Source organism: Octopus bimaculoides, chromosome 10 (assembly GCF_001194135.2).
Source record: "Octopus bimaculoides isolate UCB-OBI-ISO-001 chromosome 10, ASM119413v2, whole genome shotgun sequence".
Classification (NCBI taxonomy): Eukaryota; Metazoa; Mollusca; class Cephalopoda; order Octopoda; family Octopodidae; genus Octopus; species Octopus bimaculoides.
In genome coordinates this window covers 70,293,442-70,310,866 of record NC_068990.1, presented here as the reverse complement: position 1 = coordinate 70,310,866, position 17,425 = coordinate 70,293,442, and the positions used below count along the sequence as shown (strand labels likewise).

General features: G+C 35.0%; 2 long non-coding RNA genes across 2 annotated transcripts in view; one reads left to right on the top strand and one right to left on the bottom strand.

Moving 5' to 3' along the window:
* Positions 1 to 5,839, top strand: part of LOC128248919 (uncharacterized) — a 44,475-nt gene extending 38,636 nt beyond the window's left edge. The window contains exons 2-3 of the long non-coding RNA XR_008265071.1: positions 4,436 to 4,540; positions 5,384 to 5,839. This is a non-coding gene — a long non-coding RNA (uncharacterized LOC128248919). The remainder of the gene's footprint in view (positions 1 to 4,435; positions 4,541 to 5,383) is intronic.
* The window catches only part of LOC128248920 (uncharacterized), a 96,702-nt gene that overhangs the window by 21,870 nt on the left and 57,407 nt on the right, over positions 1 to 17,425 (bottom strand). The gene's annotated exons all lie outside the window — the stretch shown is intronic.

The window sequence follows — 17,425 nt, the reverse complement described above, 5'->3', positions numbered from 1 at the left end:
ATATATATATATATACACACACACACACACATACTATTTTACTAGATTCAGTCATCTGACTGTTGCCATGCTGGAGCATCACCTTGAAGGGTTTTAGTTGAACAAATCGATCTCAAGTTTGCTGAACCGCTAAGTAACAGGGATATCAACACACCAGCACCAGCTGTTAAGTGGCAATGGGGTATAAACACTGACACAAAGATACACACACACACACACACACACACACACATATATGACGGGCTTCTTTCAGTTTCTGTCTACCAAATCCACTCACAAAGCTTTGGTCTGACCTATGCAAGCATGGAAAAGTGGATGTTGAAATAATGATAATGATGATGTACTTTGAATGAAGTATTGAAGCTGCATGCCTGACCTTGACGTGTGTCTCCTTAGCCAAAACTATTCTGCCACACCAATGAATCTAACAAGAGCACAGGTCTCTTGTTTATAGAAATCAGCAAACAAATTATTTACTGATGCATGTTGATGTCTACCAAACAGATAATAATTCATGCAGAACAGTGAGAATCCAAGGTTTAACCGAGAAGGCATACAATAATGTCAAAACACTTCAGTGTCCTAAAGTCCCCTTACACCAATAAATTGTATGTGTTATGAACACATTATCATCTGAAGGGAAGCAGTGTTCTCTGATGATAAAAAAAACAACAGCAATTAAATATTCACATTTGAATCTGCCAATAAATATTAAGAATGGATAGATACATTTTTTAAATTCTTGCTTTCTTGTGTGCACTCCATGAATTATTATTATAAGTTTGATGAACATTAAAAGGAAAGAAAAATCAGCTAAGAACATGTCCATGGCTGAACATCTTTCCACAGAAGATCAAAAATGAAGGAATGCTGCTCGTATGACACTGATGCTACTCACTTACAATTAGCACATGAAGTTGAAACAAGGAGACACAAAGCCACACATGACGGGCCTCTTACAGTTTTCTTCTACAACCAAATCTACTCAGTGCTTTGGTTAGCCCCAGGGCTATGGTGGAAGACATTTACTCAAAGGTACAATGCAGTGGAATTGAATTCAAAAGCATGTAGTTAGGAAGCACACATTTTAACCAGACACCTATGCCAGTAAATAACTAGAAATAGTATTTAAAAGTTTAACCAATTGATTATGAAAACCTGAAATAACTGGAAAAGATAAATGTTTCTCAGTATCAATGTAAGATAAAAATAAGTGATAAGCTTACAAGAAACTTCAGAGGTTAATGAGGAACTGGCCGGAAAAGAGTAAGGTTTGAGACTATTAAGTAACAACTTTAAAAGATATTAGTTTCTGGATTCTAAACTTAGCAAAATTGGATGTGGTCTTAAAGTCAGACCAGCAGCAAATTTTTAGAAAGCCAAAACTAAGAAAAAAAATATACAAATATGAAATTCAATTAGTTCTAGATATATTATCCTCCATTCAAATTAAGCAAAAAGAAAAAAGCCCCTCTCGAACAATAAAAAAAATAAGCAGTGATATTTCTTTGATAAATAGAATGTAACTACTATAGGAACTTTGGTGAACATAGCCTTGTCACATTTCCAAAACTGCTTTTAGAGAGTATCACCTTCAACAAACAAACAAACAAACAAAAAAGCAAAAACAAATCGGCCTTTAGTCTAACATATCCAAACATAAATAATGCAGAACACACACACTCACACACACACACTTTCTCTCTATCAAAAAAAAAAAAAATTAAATGTAAGATTTAGAGTGAAATGTTTTATTTTTCAGAATTATCAGATTTAACATTTTAAAGTGATAACACAGAGGTTTATTATAAAAGAGAATTACATCAGTAAAAATAGTGGCTTCAGTCACTGAAATGCAGCCATGCTAGAACACTGGTTTAAAATTTCTGAAGTTGATCATATCAACTTCTGTGTTTATTTCAGTTTAATATTAAGTTTAACAATATTTATCAAATGGCAAAGTAATGTTTGATACAATGGGATACAATACTGGTTTACACACACATTTATGTATGTGTATATTGTTCCTTTTATACCTGTTTTCCCTATTCTGGCAAGAGTTAGAAAAACATACACACGTACATTCATTACATATATATATACATTATATATGCACATAAATACAACCATATATATACGATGGGCTTTGTACTTTCTATGAACCATATTCACTTACAAGGCTTGGTTTGCCTAAGTCTACCATAGACAACACTTCCCCAAGGTACATCATCTCAATCATGCAAGCAAGATTGTTTGTTTCCATTCTTCCATGATAAACATGTCTAGCCAAGGGAAAATATTATCTTGCTTTCAAACAGGTGAGGGTTGGTGGTAGGAAGGGCATCCATCCATAAAAAAATCTACCTCAACCAATTCCATTTGACCCATGCAAGCATAGAAAAGTGGTTATTAAATGATGATGATAATGATAATGATGTAAAAATTTAGAAATGAACAATTGGTGACTCAGTTTGTTAAGTTCTTTCCATCCTTGTTCAATACCACCATCTCTTTTAACTTCTTTTTACTTTTTCTTTTGAAATGTGCTTGTTCTAGGGTTGCACACCAAAAAGAATCCATGTTGTTGATATGTAAATAAGACCATAAACTACATGTTTATAATATGTGAAAATGACCGTAAACTAGACATTTATGATATGTTGGAAAGAAAAATCTATGTCAATGTTAAAGACAATAAACTTCTTTATTTTATTGCAGTTAGATTTTTATTTTCTAACTACAAATGGTTAAATCAGACATTGAATAAAAAATACGTACTTCTATTTTCCAAACATTAGGTCTTTTAGGATAGATTGCTAGAAGCATTCTGTCAGGCATGCCAACAATTCTGCCAGCTAGTTGCCTTTTCTTTAATATTGGCTTCAAATTTTGGCACAAGGCCAGCAATTTCAGGTGACAGGTAGGTTGATTACATCAAACTCAGTGCTCCACTGTACTCATTTTATTAACCCCAAAAGGATAAAAGGCAAAGTTCACCTAAGCAGAATTTGGCACACACATATTTCATATAGTTATCTTGCCTCTTTTCTTCTTGCACCTTTCTCTTCATTGCTTTATTCTGTGACCTATTAGAAATAGCAGCCACATCTTCCTCAATGACCATTTAAAAAATAGTATAGCACAAAGATAATGTAGTCCTTTACACACAAAAAGTGAAAGATGGACAAGCTGATCACGAGTGGAAAGCTTTTGATCTAAGGTCACCTGGAACAGTACTGAACAACAACAAGAAAAAATTTCTAGGTTATGATCTCAGGGTAAGAATATAATTAATCTTCTTGTCCCATTTAAAGGGATGAAAATTGTTATGCCTCCCAGCAGAATTTAGACTTAAAACTTTTTAGAACAAATCAGAGAATGTTAGCTATGTAGTTCACTATTCTTAAGTGAAGTTAGGGTAGACAGCTTAGAAGTTTGATTATTGTTAATATCAAACAAATAGACAGAGAGGAAAAGGGCACAAGACTGCAGACGGAAATCTTTTCATAGGTGAAGGCTAATTCAGTCCTCACTGCCTCATTAAATGGAGTAGACAAGTTAAGGTGTGAAACATTTATGGCCCTGAGATATCTGCTGAAGATACAGAAGGGTTTCTGACACTGTGATAGCTTTATTTTATCTATTTTATGTTCAAACCAGCTAGATCTGGCCTCTCACACCTCCTCTACAATATCATTCCAAAACATAAACAATCTCATCATCAAAATCTCAAAACTAATGAGTTAATCACCATCAGAAGAAAAGCTTGTAAGACTACTGAATAGCTCCTGTAAAGCATCTCTGATATTTATCTCTCTCTCTCTCTCTCTCTCACACACACACACACACACACATACAATTATCTTATGAACTTCATTAGCTTACAGCTGTTTCTGCTTTAAGATACAATGGACTCATAGTTCTGTGCCTGGATAACACCTTACAGATTCATTGAAGCCTTGAATATGAAGTGCAATTTATTTGGGAAAGAATTACATTTGTGCATATGTAGAGAAAGACATTATCAATGAGAAAGTCAATACAGAAGTGTATAAAAAAAAGTGTATGTCCAAAAGGTAATTAGATGTACAAGTGGAAATATATATATATATTTATACACACATACACAGACAGGGGTGGAGTAAAAAGGCTAAGACTGTACTAGTGATAGTCATTATGACACAAGGGGAAAATATATTTCTAACAGAGCAAAAAATGGTTTTAATCCTAAAGCCAAGTGAACTTATAGAACTGGTGTTCATCTCAGTTTCTTTATCATTATAAATACAAGAGACATGTATCACTTGGGATAGATTGCTTCAGTGTTGCAGATCTATTTTCATACAGTTCTATTGGAATTTGTAGTCCAAACCAGAAACCATCCATCAAACAATGACCATGTTCATCCATCAACTGTTTTTTTTTTCCTGGACAGAAGCAAGTCCCAAGTTGATCTATACAGAGATTTGAAACGCAAAATCTTAAAACACAAAACTTAGTTTTAACGAATATCGATTCCAGGATTCTTAACACAGCACAGGTATAGTAGTTTTAATAACATTTCTTAAATTTTGCTCCCCAATCCAACCATCTCAGTTGAATTCAATTACAAGTATACAAATATACTCCACTAAAACTAATCGAGGCAACTCAATAGAATGTCATACAAAAGATCTATTCAGAGAGGAAAGAAATTTCAATGTAAGAACTAAAAGTTACAAATCACAAAGAAATGATATTACAGTAAAGTTGACAATTCACCTCTCTTTGCTCTTGCACTTTTTTTTTTCAAGGTGCAGCCAGACAGACAGGCAGTCAGTCAGATAGACAACACTCAATACAAAGAATAGGTGTTGAGCAGCAAGAGTAATAAAAAAAAGACTTGTATCATTGTCCTATTCACAGAGATAGTGGTGCTGTGATTAATGTAAAAGAGGTGCAGCCGCCATCTGTAGACACAACATGTGGCAGTGCAGCAATTAGTTAAGTGTTTTTGGCAGTGTAGGCTGCAATCCAATATAATTTCTTGAAAAAACAATTAAAAAGAAAATTTATAAAATAAAATTTTAAAAAAGCAGTGAAGTCAGTATAAAGCTTTATAGAATGTATAAATGAGATATTAGTGAGTGTATAGTGTCACCTAACATTATAAAAGCCTAACTGAAAAGGTTGTGTAAGTATGTGGCATGTATGAGTGTGTACAGATGTGTGATATAAAGAGAGTGAGTGTGTGTGTGTGTGTGTGTGTGAGTGTAGGAGAGAGGGGCAGGGTAGGACATGTCTACAAAGAAAATCTTAGAGAATCAAGATTTTTTGTGTCTTTTAACTTTGTTAATTTTTTTATTTATATTTTTTTTTATAATTTTATTTTAATCGTTTCCAGGTATTTATTGGGTTTTCTCCAGCTGTCTATTTTGCATGTTGGCAATAGAAGAGATGAGTCAAATGGTAAGGAAACAAAGCAACTGGTTTATAGAGCAGCCAGTACACTTGGAAACGAAATCATTCTAATTGCCATCATTAAAGAGAAAAGAAAGAAAGAAATGAAAGAAAGAGAACACAAAAAGTGAGCAGAGAAGAAATGAAATAGAATCAACAACAACCACCACCACCACCACTTTAAAGTCACATGAAATAAAGCCAGAAAGACAATCAGTAGACAGTTATCTACCACCATAACTGTCACCATCTTTCAGGATTCTTTCTTCAACTTACAAATCCTACTTTGCTATCTTATTATAACAACACATTTACATTTCATTACTTATTTCAGATAATTTTCAAAGATTTTATGATTAAATATACAAAAGTAAAAAATAAAAAAAAACAAAAAAAATGACCATCCCTCCTCCTCCTTTCATTCTACCCCATCCCTGAATCATATTTTATTTTATTAAATTGAATCTTTTTTTTATTAAAATCGAGGAAAAGCAGTTGTAAATCAACTGATGTCATCTAGTTAATAAATAGATCTTATACAATGCCAATCTACTTCAATAATGTCCTAAAATTTTTTTTTTTTTAAGAAGTCAATAAAAAAGTTCTTTTTACAACACTTCATCTGATTGGCTGATGTTATATGGATACAGAAAAGTTCTTGATCTTCTGCACCTGCTAGAGAAAAGGCTTCTGGCAGGATTCTTTTTGATTGTAAAAGCCTAAAAAAAATATTAACCTTTGTGTTTGAAATCATCACACTTTACTTTCTAAGCCCTTTCAAAGTTTACAACTGCCTTTGGCATTTGAAACTGTTACATACAATAGACAGATAAAGTAGCCTAAATACAACTACACCCCAATCTCCTTTTCTTCTTACCCCCATTAGTATGTTTTATATACAATGAACACCTGCAATATAGTAGTAAATTACTGCTATTTACACATCTTGATAACAGAGATGAAATCAAGGAATTAATAAAAGAAAATATTGACATTTAGGACAATTTTCCTCCTGTTTGGTCATAGACAAATCTAGTAATGGGTAAGTCTAGAGTTTTGAACTGAAAAAAAAACAACCTTTTTTTAAATTTCAGGTAAAAGGCATAACTTACACTAATTGCTTCTTTTTATCAAAGAAGATATACTTACAAATCAATACAAATCACAATGAAGAATTACTAGACAGATAATTAAAAGAGCATATTTCTTACATGATTAAACAAGTCAAAATTATATTAGATATGCAAAATCTTTTAAGGAAAATAATACTAGTTTTAAACAAATTCCTTTATTTCCACAATAAGTATACAAAATAACTTTAGACAGGTTTTATTCTGTTGGAAGTCTACAACTGAAGACTTCATGACTTACTGAAGCATTAGGGATCAAATAAAAACATAAACACACAGAAATGTATATTCGTAGGTGTAAAGTAAGAGAATTAACCCTTGCATTACCATATTTCTGTTGAAAGACTACTTTTGTTTCAAGTAATTTTGAAAATAATGAAAAATTCAGTAGAATAACTTTGCAAACATGGATCATGGATGTTAAACAATGATGATGATGCTTAAGCTGGTGTGTGAGACATACCATATTTACACAAGTATCAGTATCAGCTCTCTCTATGCTCTTGAGCACATTGGGCAGCAAATTGACACCACTGGTTTCTGCTGGCTGTGGTTTTTTTTTCTTTTTTTTTTTTTCTACATCTGTCTATGCAATATTGGCCTTTTTCATGTTGGTTATGAATATTCTGTGCCAAGTAGTTTTTGGTCTCCCTCTCTATTTATTTCCTGCTGGTGGTGTCCATTTGAAAGCTGTTTTAGAATGGTGTTATTTTGATAACCAAAGTATATGACCTGCTAGTTTCAATTTTCATTCTGTGACGATTTTGCTAAGTGATCTTGTGTTGGCTCTTTTTAGAACATCTTCATTACTTATGTGGTCTTGCAGTGTGTTCTTAGAATCCTCCTCAAGCATCTTTGATGGAAAACATTTAGCTTTCTGTTGTTTTCTCAGTGCTCCTCCATGTCTCATTGATATAGAGAACTGTTGGTAGAACTATGGTATTATAGAGCTGAATCTTTGTGTGTAAGCTGATTGGAATATGGCTGTAGCTTTGCCATTGTTACTGAGGATGCTCCCCACATAGGTGAATCTGTCATCTGTCTTCATATTTTGCTAATTGATCTTTAGAATTGTTGTTGTTTGACAATCATCAATTCTGGTGTTCATTGTTTTGGTCTTCCCTACACTGATTTTCAGACCAATCATTCCTGCATTTGTCCTAGTTCTGATGTAAGCCATTGTAGGTTTTTATCAGCTTCAGCAAGCGAGTATAATTCGCACTATTTTATATATGGTTGTAGCTAGATAAAATTGGGGTATGACATTCATGGGCAAGGCTAAAACTGTGAAGGAAAAAAAAATTTAACAAGATTTACTATTAAATTAGAAGTGTGACATAAGCACAAAAATAAATACAGTAAACTTGAAATTTTAATGGAAGTTTTTAGTTTAGATCACTTTAAAACAAGTAATTTGTATCATAGAACCAAAAGCAAGCTCAGGTTAATGAAAAATTAAATCATCATACTTTTAATTTAGTAAATGAGGAGGTTGCAGAATAATTTAATGTTTCATCAAGAATTGCTAAGTTTAATTATAATTACCATATCTTTACTCAACTGTCTCATTATTATCACTGTATCAACCAAGCTGCCAGATGTTTTTATACACCACTGGTCACAATGTGCTTCCAATTCTTTCTTGATTGCACCCTTTTTTCCCATCTTGGCCCAAATTCTTTAACTAAATCATCTTCTCATTGTTGTAGAGGCCTTCCAAGTGACCTTTTCCAATTTCTTGGATGCTACTCATGGCTGCAAACTTTGCAAACTTGGGCTTTCAGTATTCAACAATCACATCATTCACTCTGCTTCATTTTCATATTACCTCATTTGAGATATGATATCACAAAGATATTCCTGGCATGAATCTTTCTATCATAGCTTTTGTGCTGTAGCCAATCAATGTTTCTCCTTTATAGTGGCCCATGTCTCATCTGCATATAAGTTATTATAACAAGGGATATTTTTCAAATTCTTAAATCTATGCATCCAAATCTCCAAAGACATCCTTTTCTAAAGTTTGAAACACCATTAGTTAACTCCAAAACATTCAGCTCACTTAACATAAACACCCAAGCAACCATAACTCATACAAATGGACAAAGGAACCTCTACATGGTTGCTTAAAGACTAGAAATAGCAGCCAAACTTACCTTACCATCTTAAAAAGATACATGTGTTTAAATGAAAACAAAGAAGTTGAATATGGCTAAAATGTTCTGATCTATGATCAGAACATTTGATGAGGCTCAACCAAGGGCTAAACTACAACAACAGCACTTATAAAATACAGTACACTTCTGGAGAGAAAGTGCTTAGAACATCCAGCAACACTAAGTTGGGAGTTTTCCAAAGTAATTTCTGCTGACCTACCCATACTTCAACATTGCTGAGATGTTATAACAATACTATATTATATTCCAACTTCCCAGAATCAATAGAAACCAATATCTACAGACAACAGACTGATAATACTAGAGTACAATTGATATAAAGAGGTATTATTTGTATTATATAAAGAGATGGTGGTTGTGGTGGTGGTGGTGTTGATGATGATGAGAATGGTGGCAGTAGGAGTAGTAGAAGTAATGATGATTTATAATGGTGATACTGGTAGATGACAAAGTGCCCGTGGTGGTAGTGATGATGATGATGATGATGATGATGATGATAAAGAGAACCCTAGCACAATGGTGATATTGATGGTGATGAATCATTGATTCAAATGGTTTGGGTACTGTTTGCTGCCACTCACCAGAAGTTCAAAGGTTTCATTTGATCTCATTAGAAATTTCTAAAACATAATTTTTCTATTTAAAACATTCTCGTTTCCAAATTTCATTTCAAATTTAATTGCAGGATGAATGGAACCAACAACAAAATTCTTTCAACTTGTTCTCATAACAAAAGTTTCTTCTTTCTTTTTTAAATGTTTGTTAAACTCACTAAGTTGACAACATTTTATACGATGACTTCAACTGTAAACAAACAATTAGAAAATCAGATTTGGTCAAAAAGAAACAAAAACAACATTAATAAGTGACTTCACTTCATTTGGAAAGTTTATTGCATTGTGTGTGTGTTGACAAATTCTTTACTCCACAATAACCCTTTTATTTCCAACTGGGTGTCATGCAGCTGCACTATCTTAAGTGGGAGGAAAACACAGCGATATGGCAGCTGTCAGAAAAACAGAGCAGACCGCCCTATTTCTGAATGATTTTTCAAGTTACCAAAAGTTTAGCATTCCATATTATTGACGGAGATGCCATCTTTTGGGTAGGAAATTCAAGAACAAAGCCAGTTCTAATGTTACAAAATATAGTTAGGATCATCAATTGGAAAGAGTGACTAATGCACAGACAGGCATTATTTTCAGTTGTTATGAATTAGAGTGACATGTAGAAAGTGCATGCATGAATGTATGCATGCATGCACTCACACACACAAAGAACGACAGAGGAACAATGGTCAACTCCTGAAAAAGACATGGGATGAGAGGAGAGGCAATTAATTCAACTGGTATGAATGAATACTAGTTAGGATCCTTGAAGACTTGATTTTAAGGCCATGTCCTTTGACCCAAAGTGGTTAAGGGGAGCAAATGGCGGCACTGGCTGCTTCCATTCAAGGTGGAGAGAGGAGTGGAAAACAGTAACAAACAAGAATAGGAATTTGAAAATTATTTTGAACAATTATTTTGAATTGTTCCTAACATTTTAGACATGGGCAAAAAAGGATATAACCAAATGTAAATGTGAGTAAGAAGTGAGAAATGTAAGAGTAGCACAAAAATGATCCTGAATAATTACATCAGGGAGAGAAATCACAGCAAGATGGAGAGGAGGGAACAAGAGATTGAGAGGGAGGGAGGGAAGGAGAATCAGTTTGTAAAAGAGAGCCACACACACAAACGGACATTAAAATCTACACACTCCAACGTCTGGCTCACAGACAGGCTGTCTTCTCGCTCTGCTTTTCTACTACCACTACCTCCCTCCTACCATCATTGATTTTGTGTCTCCTCCCACACTAACCCTGTCTCTCAGTCTTTTCTCCCCAGAACCTGAACATTGGAATTCCCATCCTGTCCATGTTTATTTGTCCAGCAACCAGCAACTTGCAATTGTTCCAGACGAACATTAGTCACGTCAATCTCACCAGTCTCAGATTCCCCCCCCCCGTCCCCCTCTGCCAGACAAAAACCAATAACAAGAAAACCAACAAAATACCCATTGATTATTAATTGGTTTTATGTCCTGTTATTGGATGGTTACCTTATGCAGCCAATGATATGTCGTAGCTCGCTGAGTTGATATAGAGTTTCTGATGATTTGGATGATTTATGATGAAGCAGACTGTAAACATGTGGGAGGGAAAGCCAATAACATGATGATGATGATGATGATGAAGGTGATGGTAATGATGATAATGATGATGGTGATGATGATGATAATGATGGCGATGATGTCAAAGTAACATTATTAGAAATCACAATCACTATATTAGTTTGTGTTCAAGTAGTTCTATATGATGGTAGGTTACTGCTGATTGACAGGCAGGCAAGAAGTGATGTATATGTCACATTAACCCTGGACCATTCTTGATCCGTCATCATTGTGTAACTATATCTTGGATTGTTCACAAAAATGGTGACTGGTGGTCTTCATGGTGACTCTAACAGAGATAGCTGACAAAGTATATCTAGTAACTGTTCAGTAGTCTTAATGGGAAGTGGTGCATTCTTGACAGAAATATTAGTTTCAAATTTTGGCACAAGGGCAGTAATTTTTTTGGTGGGGCAGGGGTAAGTTGATTACACTGACTCCAGAGTTCTGCCGGTACTTATTTTTATAGACCCTGAAAGGATGAAGGGTAAAGTCAACCTCGGTGGAATTTAAACTCAAAACGTAAAGACAGACGAAATACCACTGAGCATTTTGGCTGGAGTGCCAGATTATCATCTTATTTTTGAGAAAAAATATTAAAACCTGTTTTATAATAGCAAGTAATCCTTTTAAAACCAGCCCACCTCTGATTCTATTAAGCAAAACCTCTTATCATCATCATCATTGTTTTAACATTTATTTTTCCCTACTCAGACGGAGTTTACTAAGGCAGATTTTCTACATCCAGATACTCTTGCTGTCACCAACTCTCACCTGTTTCTAATCAAGGTAATATTATGTTTCTGCAGGATATTGGAAATGGATGACACTGCTTGTATGACAGTGTCACACTTCACAACCACCACACTATGTCAAGACTAGTAAAAAACACAAATAAAGAAACACTCACACACACACACACACATATGCTTTCTCTCTATTTCTCTTTCTATCAATCATCATCTGTTTTCCATGCTAGCATGGGATGGATGGTTTGACATGAGCTAGCAAGCAAGAGGACTGTACTAAACTCAACTCTCAGCTTTAGCATGGTTTCTACAGTTGGATGTCCTTCTTAGTGCCAACCACTTTACAGAGTTTACTGGGTGCTATTAGCATGGCACCAACAGAGTCACCTGCAAGACAAAGATCCCTTGACTTGGATAGGGAGTAGTATTGAGAGAGGTGGCTTTGTGCCAGTTGATGAGAAGTTAAAAAGTATAATAGAGGGATAAAGATGTCTTGCTACAGAAGAGATGATACACTGCAACACCAATTAGAAGAGAAAGGAGAGAGAGAGATGGTGGTGGTAATGTGTCAGGACACAACTTCAAGGTACTGTGTGTGCGCAGAGGGTGGGGGGGTGTTTTGGTTTCTGTCTACCAAAGCCACTCACTCACTAGGTTTTGATCAGCCTGAAGCTATAGTAGAAGACACTTGCTCATGGTGCCATGCAATAGGGCTGAACCCAATGTCATGTGATTGAGAAGCAAATTTTATAACTACACAACCATACCAGTACCTCTTGTATTCATAATGAAATTAAACCCTGACCAACACTATTTTATAGAACCTTTTTTAAGTTATAACCAAAGCAGCAGTGCATTTCGTTAATGGTTATGAAAAACAATTAATCAAGAACTTAACATCACTTCATGAGACCTAAAACTATTTCTCTTCTCTTCACCACTTTTCTTTAATTGTCATTTTGAGTTATAACCCTTGTCTTTGTTTGGCTTCTTTACAAATTGTTCACCAATGTTTACCTCAATACTGTTATAGTCTTGTCTGATTCAAATTATCATGCACACTACGTTAGCATTTATGTACTTCACTATGCTACTGTCCACTGACAGTGGTAGTTTGACAGTCTATATTATTAAACTAATAGATCTAGCTACCACCAGAAAATCCTCATAATGGAATCAAACATATTCCATTGACTTTTTTCATGTCTAGATGTCAGCAAATGTTAAAATGATGATGAAGCCACTATTAAGCCACCAAAACATATCTCCAAGACTAGCCCTTCTCAAAGATGTTACCGTCCTCTTCTAGGGCTGATTGGGTTTGCTTCAGATGTTGTTTACAAGCAATAATATTTTAAAGAAGCAGCTGTGCCATTGTTACCAGGTTTTGAAAAAAGAGAACAATTTGCCTCAGGCTTAATTAGTAATAAGCATTTAATTTACTCAATACTGCCAATACATGTTTACACATATGCAGCAGCAGTCTGTCTGTTGTGAGATGGTTACAGCAGTTACCAATGATTAGTTGTCAGTAAATGCATTATGTGATCCAACAAAATTTCATAGGAATAATGACTGTTATACAATGACTGCGGTCACCCTACCTGTCTATACTGCAGCCACCACTGAGACCACCTCACCTGTCTCTACTACAGTTATCACCAGACACTTTTGCCCACATATTAACCACACTGAAAAATAACAAGAAAATGGAGGGAAGATGTCAGTGCCATATTACATTTCACATAACTTGTCATTGTGTGACAGGTTGTGTCTTGTGATTTCAGGCTGCACTGGATCTCTCATATGCTTGTTTTATAACTATAAGAGTGTATGTATGTGTCAAGTGAAGAGTACAAATGTGTGTATGTGAATCTATGTGCGTAAATTTGTGTGTAATTTTTCACAGAAAGCACATAATTTTCTACAGTTGTGTGTATGTGTGTGTATGTGTAAATTGAACAGAAATGTACGCAGATATTTAGAATAAATTTAGAGAGGTATTGAGTATATATGTAGAAGTTGAGTGAAAATATATGTAAATGTTGCGTATAAATATCTACCTGTATGTGTGTATGTTTCTACCCTTGTTTGTGACATTATGAGATGACAGTAAATGAGTATCATTGTCATCATCATATAAGCAAGGTTCTTTCTTTTCAGTTTTTCCAGACAAATATGTCAAGCTAAGGGAAAATATTACCTTGTTTGGAAACAGGTAGGGGTTGACTACAGCAAAGGCATTTGACTGAAGAAAACCTGTCTCAACAAGTTCTATCTAACTCATGCAAGTATAGAAAAGTGGATGTAAAATGATAATAATGTGTGTGTTTGTGTGTTGAAAGTGAAGGAAAGTTGTGGAAGAGAGAGACCCAGGAAGACATGAGATGAAGTACTGAAGGCTGATCTCAAATGCAGAGGCTTGCGAAGGAGATGACAGAGGACCGAGATATGTGGTGTGCTGCTGATGAAGATTCTCCCACCACAACAGGATTGAGATCCTAAAACCAAGGTGCCACATAAAAAGCACCCAGTACACTCTGTAAAATGACTGGCATTAGGAAGAGCATCCAATCATAGAAACCAAGTCAAAACAGACTATGGAACCTCGTGTGGCCCCTTGCCTTGCCATTTCCTGTCAAGCTGTCCGACCCATTCCAGCAAGGAAAACAGATGTTAAATGTTGATGATATACAGGTTGAATATAATGAAGGTAGATTATAGATATATACTAATTGTCATCATTTAACATCCCTGTTTCTAAGCTAACATGAGGTAGATGATTTGACATGAACTGCTGCGCCAGAGGACTGCACTAAGCTCCAATGCTTGCTTTGGCAAGGTTTCTCTAGCTGGATGCTCTTCCTTATGCCAATCACTTCACAGAGTGTACTGAGTGCTTTTACATAGCACCAGCATTAGTGAAGTCACCAAGCATCTGCAAGATAAGTCTCTTTGAGTGAATGAAGTACGGTATAAAACGATGGGGTGGAGGGCAACATAAATATATTGCACAGATTGAGTATAAATACGTGTACAGGTGATGTATGAATGTGTGCTAGTAGAAAATGTCTACAAACATATTCCTAACTGCATTTGCATAAGATTAAAGTAAAGTGTATATATGTGAACAAGTGCGTGTATATTTGTGTCCATATATATGTTTGTGTGTATATTTATGTGTGTTTCTATCCATGTATGAGAGTTTTGTGTGGAGGTGTCTAAGTAATCTTGATTAATGGAGACTATTAATTAATGTTCTCCTGTTTCGTTTTTTTTTCATTCTTTTTGGAATGGTAAGTTGTAAAGATATTCATGAGACAGAGATAAGTGCGTTAGTTTTTTTTTTTTTTGTTCCTTTCCAATTAACACCCAGCTTAAATGCACATGCATGCAGATGCAAATGCACACATGAAACATGCACATACAGAAGATAATCATAGGTAATTATCTTAGAGTAGAGACAAACCTAAAATGAAATACAGCAGCAATATACATCAAGAAAACATACACACACATATGCAGACACACATAGAAATATGTATAGTAAAATAAAGAACCATATCCACATAGACACACATGTATACATGAATATCTCATCAGGGATATAAAAAAATCACAGATATATAACAGAGACATGCAATGCTTTATACACACACAAACATATAAAACAAGAGAAAACATATTCAAACTGAGACATTGCAACATATTCAAATTTACATCCAACCACACAATAATTAATGAGTACAGTTGCATAAGTAGATGCATTTGTAATATTAAACAACCTTTTCTCCTCTAAATATTAATGAAACTAAATGACTATAAAAGCTAAGTTTGGAGAGAAAAAAAAATCAAATATAGAAAAATGTTACAGATCAACAATATGCACACATGTGCAATGTGTGTGTGTGTTTGTATATATGCATGTATACATATTATAATATATGCACATACATACCTATACACACACACACACACCTATATATATATATATATATATATATATATATATATGTACCATTTCTCTGTTTTTTCCATCCTTGTTTTCACATACATTTGCTGCTTTCTTCCAAGAAATCTAATGCTCTTAGCTTAGTTTTTCCTTGGGGTTGGCCAGATTGGAACAATCCCAAGTATAACCAGCCGAAATTGCAAAGATAATCCGGAACTCAACTGAAGAAAGAAAACTCCGAATGACCCGTCCTTGTTTCTTTGTATCGTCTGTCTGGATGTTTTGTTGTCCCTTTTTTGTATCATCTAACTGTCTGGATGTTTTGTGTCTTTGTCCCATTTTTGGTATTCCTTTTTATATATATATATATATGTGACTGAGAAGACCCGGCAAATAAAGTGAGTCCACAGATGTAACCTACACCAGTGTCACATAACCAGCCCACTCAAAAGTACCTTGGATTGTAGGGCGACATGTCATGCTTGAGGAGACCTATTGAGTCAAGTACATCAACATCAGCAATATCAAAACCAAATCAAATGGAAATTGTAGTTGTGAGCCCTGTGCCAGTAGCAGGTAAAAAGCACCATCCGAACATGGCCGATGCCAGTGCCGCCTTGACTGGCTTTCATGCCGGTGGCACATAAAAAGCTCCATCTGATCGTGGTCGATGCCAGCTCCTCTGGCCCCCTTGTGCCAGTGGCACGTAAAAAGTACCCACTACACTCTCAGAGCTGTTGGCATTAGGAAGGGCATCCAGCTGTAGAAACACTGCCAGATCAGATTGGGGCCTGGTGCAGCCTCCTAGCTTCCCAGACTCCAATTGAACTGTCCAACCCATGCCAACATGGAAAATGGACGTTAAATGATGATGAGATATATATATAGTATATATAAACATATATAATTCTTTATTGCCCACAAGGAGCTAAACATAGAAGGGACAAACAAGGACAGACAAAAGGATTAAGTCGATTACATCGATCCCAGTGTGTAACTGGTACTTATTTAATCGACCCCGAAAAGATGAAAGGCAAAGTCGACCTTGGCGGAATTTGAACTCAGAAATACCGCTAAGCATTTTGCCCGATGGGCTAACGATTCTGGCAGCTTGCCGCCTTATATATATATCCATATATATACACACATATATATGGATATACACCACCACCACCAAAAAAAGTGCCATTATTTTCTCTGCCTCATTACTAATGAGGCATGGAGAGTACTGATGAGAAGAACTTTTCTTTATCATGTTGCAGGATGATCATAATTTTGTTAGACTTATTAATTTGTCTGGATACATTTCCAACCCTCACAGGTTCCCCCAAGAGATATCCTGTCCCCTTACATACAAGAAACACTGCTTTAATGAACAGAGTCCAACATTATAATCTCAATTACCTATATTATATTTATAATTGCAGTGACATAGTTTAAGAGGAGAGACTGTCTGCAAAGAAATGCTAAGCTATTTTAAAAGCCAATCTTTTGTCATATTGTCCAACCATGAACTGAATAGATTGCCACTAATTATAGTAATTATTATAATGATTATAACAAAATTAATAACCACAACAGAAATAATTATAAATGGTAGACAGAGTTACAATAAATTTGTATTCTAAACAAAAAATTTTCACAGGAATTCAATTCATCTTTACTTGAATTAATGAGAACAGCTTGTAATCTATTATGCTACATTAAAAATGCATGCTACATTAAATATGCATTTTTATTTTCTCTTCATAAATCTTCCCCCCC